Here is a 6,534-nt window from a genome sequence, read left to right as displayed (position 1 = left end):
ATAGGTGTGAGCCACTGTGCCCAGTCAAGATACATCTAACATATGAAGAAAAAACTAAAGCACAACAGATAAAAAACAGAATCATAATCAACAAAATTTTACAGGCAAAGGGGAAAAAAGAAATAATCAAGAAAGTTTAACAAATGAAAAACATCAAACATCAGAAATGAGAAGAAACGTATCAAATCTCACAATAAATTTATGAGAATTAAGAGTACGAAGCAAGGCCAGGCGCAGTGGTTCATACCTATAATCCCAGCACTTTGGGAGGCCAAGGTGAGAGGACTGCATGAGCCCAGGGGTTCAAGACCAGCGTGAGCAACTTGGTGAGACCTCATCTCTACAATAAACAAAAAAATAGCTGGGTGTGGTGGCATGCGTCTGTAGTTCCAGTTACTTTGGAAGCCTGAGGCAGAAGGATCACCTGAGCCCAGCAGGTCAAGGATGTGGTGGCCATGAGCATGCCACTGCACTCCAGCCTGGGTGACAGAACGACTACGACTCAAAAAAAAAAAAAAAAAAAGAGTATGAAACAAGCTCAGTGCTTCAAATATTACTTTACTTAATCATTTAGAAAACAAAAAATTAGAATGACCAAATTAAAACTTGACACTTGAGATTGCAAAAGATTTTAATGCAATGTATATTTAATTGGCTTGAAAAATTATATGAATAAATGATAATTGGTTAGTACGTAAGTATATATGTCAACTAACTAAAAATATAAGTAGCTACAGAGAGCTACCTATGCTTTCTTTTACCAGACTCTAAATAGGATTTTTGCAAAGTAAATAACATACATCCAATTCTGGCCAGCTATAGTTTTCTCTAGCACCATCTTTTAACTGTTCTTCTTTTCAGGACACAGTTCATTTTATTAAAATCACGTTAAGTAGGCATTGTTAGTCTCCTTTTTTCCTTTTAAGTAGATGAGAAAATGGACCAAGTAGTCTTTCTAGGTTTCAAAGCTAGTACGTCATGCTTCCAGGATTCAAACCCTGACAACAGGGCTAACAGGCCATCACTCGGCTATTGTTGATATCATAGTTGTTGATATCATAGTCCATTGAAACAGTCTATGCAGTACTAAAATCATATCAGACCATAAAAAAGGTACCTCAGAAACTAAGTAAAGCTGGAACCATGCCCTCTGTTTTCTCCTACTCATGAAAGATTTTTATTAAGTTGCAATATGAGGCAATCTCTGCTTTAAGACTACATAAGAACAAAATCATGCTGGTCCTTTGCTGCCCTCTTATGGATGATGCACATACATACACAAAAATTCTGTCAATATCTGCAGTCTCACTGCTAAAACTGAACTAATTCAGGAATACCTGGCTTTATATGAGAGATGAGATTCTAGAACAACATAACCAGTACATAAGATGTGCCCACCGAATATCTGTGGAACGGAACTGAAAACTTTATCTACTGAATCTTTGATATGTACAAGAAACCTATGACAAATTAAATGACTATTCATCTTCCCCCTTAATCTTTGTAGTATACAGATTTGTATATCCCACATTTAAAATTATGAAATTACATGTCACCAATTCATTCACAATAAAGATATGAATTAATTTAAAAAATCTAAAAATTTCAATTTAATCACTTGTTCCAAACCCCTGTCTCTTTTTAAAGCCAAAATCTAAAGATAATCAGAAGTGAATGACTGAAGTTTTTTCTAATTTCCTGCTTTTTATTTAATCTCTGTTGCTTGCGACGATAATCCCTCTCAGGAGAGACTAAGTATCTTAAACTCTGATAGACAGGACTGATTAATTTGAAATGAAATTATAAAGAGCACTGCCTGAAGTTTTGTTTTGCTGTTTTTGTTTTTTTTTTTTTATTTTTGAGTTGGAGTCTCACTCTGTCGCCCAGACTGGAGTACAGTGGCCGCTCCCGGCCACCGCAGCCTCGACCTGCTGGGCTCCGGTGATCCTTCCGCCTCAGCCTTCCGAGTAGCCGGAATTACAGGCATGCGCTACCACGCCCGGCTGATTTTTTTTATTTATTGTAGAGATGAGGTCTCGCTGCCCGGGCGGGTCTTGAACCCGCAGGCTCAGGCAATCCACTCACCTCAGCCTCCCAAAGGCGCGGGATTACAGGCTGAGCCACCAAGCCCGGCTTACTGCCTGAAGTTTTTAATGTAGGTAAATAGTTATCTCCCTAGCTATTTCAGTTTTGACTGAAAGGCTGTTAATAATTACATATTAAAGCCAGGATTTCTCTTTTTTAAGAAATGTAGTCTTGCTCTGTGGCCCAGGCTAAAGTGGTACAATCATACTCACTGAAGCCTCATACTCCTGGGCTCAAGCAATCCTCCCACCTCAGCCCCCCACAGGTATATGCCACCATATTCATAAAACCAACAATCTTAAGTCAAAACAGTGAGTGATTTTTGTAGCTAAATAGTAATGATAATTATTTCACAAATTTATGGTCTTCCACAGTTGACCTTAAATGTATGAACATCTCCAGGCTCTCTATTAGAATGGTGTGTTTAGATCCTTAGAATCAGACCTTACCTGGCCTTCTTCACCAGTGCTGGGAAAGACTGCATCTATCACTGAGATGTGGGATGTATATCACTCCTAAACATTTGGTAGACACCACAAATATCATTCCTACAAATTAGATAGATTGATGATTTTTTGTAAAAACAAAACAAAACAAAACAAAAAAAACAATGTTGCTGGTATATTCACCAAAAATATTTCCTAGATTCCCCCTGTAGCTTTATTACAACAACCCCGCCAAGTTCTTCAAGGGTTTTGTTATTCATGTCTTTCTATTTCTAGTGATATCATACTAGTTCAGGCTCTTCTTATATTCATTCAATAAAAATTACTTGAGCACCTACTACAATGTGCAAGCATTGTGTTAGGAGCTAGGTACAGGATGATAAACAAAAAAGACATGATTTAATCTCATATATTTTATAGTTTAATAAGAGAAACAGACACCAAACATGCAAATAAATATTCTGACAAACAGTCTAACAAGTTTTTATTAGGGATAATAACAGGATACTTGAAGAAAGGTAAGGCTGGATGTGGTACCTCATGTCTGTAATCCAGCACTTTGGGAGGCAGGAGGATTGCTTGAGTCCAAGAGTTCAAGACCAGTATGAGCAACATAGCGGGACTACATCTCTGCAATAATTAAAAAAAAAAAATTAGCTGGGCATGGTGGCTTGGACGCTGGAGAGGAAAGATAGCCTGAGCCCAGAATCATAATGGTGCCACTGCACTCCAGCCTGGGTGACTCAAAGAAAGAAAACTATAGAAAACATAACTCCAAATTTCCTAAATACATACTCCATCCTAGATAGTCAACTATATATTTTTAAACCACAGAAGCACATTGCGGAAAATAAAGGTTTTTTTTTTTGTAAAATATGCAATTTATATTATCAAATAGTGGATTTATTGGTATTTTAAATTAATGAATAAACATTTTTAAATTTTTAAATTTTAATATATTACAACAAATCACAAAAATAAAATCTCTTCAATCATTTTTACAGATATAAAGGCGTCCTCAGATAAAGATATTTGGGGATCACTGTCATTTGTTCAAAAAGAGACCAGGAAAGCTAACATAGGAAAGCCTAGGAAGATGGTTTTGTATGTTTTAGTATAATGACTATAAATGTAAAGGATAAAATCTGAGATAATATGGATTAAGGATATCAGCATCCCGAAATACCTAAAGATCAATAGTGCCTCTCTTAATATGTATTCAAAATAAAGCAATACTAATACATAGAATAAATGTAAAAAAACCCCAAAAATATTTTATATTTTCTCACATTTCAGTGATCTTTTTGAAAAAACAAATAATAAAATCTTCAACCACCCCATAAATTTTCAGATACTCATATTTGGATGATACTTAAAATGAGCTTATTGTAAAAACTGAGCATATGCAGAAGTATACTAGACACCTATGTCTCACCATATACAAATATTAACTCAAGGCTAGGCAGAGTGGCTCACACCTGTGATCTCAGTGCTTTGAGAGGCTGAAGTGGGAGGACAGCTTGAGGACAGGAGTTTGAGATCAACCTGGGCAATGTAGCAAGACTGTCTCTATGAAAAAAAAAAGAAAGAAAGAAAATTAGGCTGGGAGTGGTGGTTCATACCTGTAATCTTAGCACTTTGGGAGGCTGAGGCAGGAGGACTGTTTGATCCCTGGAGTGTAGGCCAGCCCAGGCAACAAGTGAGATAAAAAAAATTTTAAAAATTAGCCAGGCATGGCAGCGTGTGCTTGTAGTCCTAGCTACTTGGAGAGGCTGAGGCAGAAGGATCACCCAAGCCCAGAAGTCAAGGCTGTAGTGGACTATGATTATGCCACTCTATGCTAACCAGGGGAACAGAGTGAAACCCTCTTTAAATATTAATAAATAACTCAAGATGAACTAAAGATTAAATTTTAAGACCAGAAATGATAAAAAAAAATACTAGAAGAAAACCTAGGAAAAGCTCTTCTGGACATCAGCTCAGGCAAAGAATTTATGACTAAGACCTCGAAAGCAAATGTAACATAAACAAAAACAGACAAATGGAACTTGGTTAAATTAAAAGCTTCTGCACATCAAAAGAAATAATCAACAGTGAACAGATAAACTGAAGAAGAAAATATTTGCAAACTACGCATTTGACAAGAGACTAATATACAGAATCTACAAGGAACTCAACAATAAAATCTCATTAAAAAGTGGACAAAAGACATGGATTTTTTTTAAAAGACATATAAATGGCCAACAAGCATATGAAAATATGTTCAATATCACCAATCATCAGAGAAATGCAACTTAAAACCACAATGAGGTATCATCTTATGCTAGTCAGAATGGCTACAGTAGGTCTCCTACATACAAACAAGTTCCATTCCTACAGAATGTTTGTAAGTCCAATTTGTTTGTAAGTTCAACAAAGTTAGCCCAGGTCCCCAATGAATACAATTGACTATATGATACTATGTTGCAATAGAGTTATAATATTTTTCACACAAATAATACACAAAAAGCACAAAAATTAAAGAAAACATTTTTAGCCTTACAGTACAGTACACTGAAAAGTACAGTAATATAGTACAGTACAACAGCTGGCATACAGGGGCTGAAAGCGAGTGAACAAGCAAGAAGAGTTACTGACTGGAAGTGGGAGAGGAGGGGGTAGACGGTAGAGCTGAAAGATCGTCAGGAGACAGAGGGGAGGCTACAATTTCACTCATGCCTGACATTGATGGCATGGGTTCTGGCTCCTTGCTAGATTCAATTCTACCTACCCTCTTGAAAAACCGGTTCAGTGGGTAGTAGCTCTTTTTTTCTCATCATAGATGATGCATTGGATTGCATTCTGAATGGCTGCTGCAATCTTTGTAAAACAGTCTACTTTCAGGTCCTATGCCTCAAAACCTAACAGTGCCTCCTCAAATAAAGAAAATTCCTTTGCCATTTCCTGTGTCGTGAATCTCTTCAACTCTTCAGTTACTTCTTCCTCTTGACTCTCTTCATCCTTTCTCTGGGCTTCCAATTTTATCAGGTCTTTATTAATAAATTCCTCGTGTTCCACAGCAAGGAATTTAATGAAGTCATTGTCTTGCAGATCTAGTGCCAGCTTCTTGCTGAGGCTCTCTAAATTGCAGAAAACCTTTTTGGACTCCTCATCCACCTTCTTAAATCCACAAAAATTGTGAACAAACTGTGAGCACCTTCATTCTTCGTTCTTCTAATTCTCATTTGTGGTGACAGCCATAATCTCATGCCAAGCAAAGTCCATTTTTTTTAATGGCTTTGAAGATGTTATAAACCTTCCAAAATTGTCACAAGGTTGCTCTTGATCTGTCATTCACCTTTACTGCTGGACAGAAAGTATGACATAAACAATATTTCTGGGAAGTCACTGTAACTCCTTGGTCCATAGGTTAGATGAGCGACATAGTATTTAGTGGCAGATGCACTACTTTAACACTGGGATGAAAGTCATTCATGAATGAGGGGTGGCCCAGAACACTAGTCAAACAGCAAAAGAATTTTGAATGTGATATCCTTCTCCAAGCAATATTTCTCTACTTTGGGACAAAGTGGTGAAAAAACCAGTGCTGGAAAATGGTCCATGTAACTCAGGCTTTGGGGTTACTCCATACAGGAAGAGAGCCCCTGGCTATGTTTTTAAGGGTTCTTGGGTTCTCTGAATTACAAACTAAGAGAGTCTTCAGCTTCACATCACTGGAAGCATTGCCACTAAACAAAAGAGTTAACCTTTCCTTTGCTGCTTTATAGCCTGACTTCAACTTTCCCTCCTTACTGATGTAACTTTGGTCTGGCATCCTCTTCCAGTAGATACCTGTCCTATCCACATTAAAAACCTGCTTGGGTAAATACACAACTTAATAATTTCTCAAAGCATTTCAAGAAATTCCCAGGCAGCTACCATATCTGCACTCACTGTCTTGCCACTAACTTTAGGTTGTGAAGGTTGACTCTAGCCTTGAACGGATGAAACCACATGGCAGGTA

At 37.3% G+C, this 6,534-nt stretch overlaps 1 long non-coding RNA gene across 1 annotated transcript; it reads right to left on the bottom strand.

The window, feature by feature from the left end:
• Window positions 1-2,998: 2,998 nt before the first annotated feature.
• On the bottom strand, window positions 2,999-4,052 carry LOC110595270. The gene is made up of 2 exons (XR_002481724.1): window positions 4,010-4,052; window positions 2,999-3,161 (listed from the first exon to the last, which is right to left on the bottom strand). It is a non-coding gene; the product is annotated as an uncharacterized LOC110595270 (long non-coding RNA).
• Window positions 4,053-6,534: the final 2,482 nt, after the last annotated feature.

The sequence above is a fragment of the Carlito syrichta genome, unplaced genomic scaffold, assembly GCF_000164805.1.
Source record: "Carlito syrichta isolate Samal-C Ts95f unplaced genomic scaffold, Tarsius_syrichta-2.0.1 Scaffold77358, whole genome shotgun sequence".
NCBI classification, from domain to species: Eukaryota; Metazoa; Chordata; class Mammalia; order Primates; family Tarsiidae; genus Carlito; species Carlito syrichta.
Note: the sequence above shows the minus strand (reverse complement) of the source record. Positions and strands in the feature narration are given on the sequence as shown.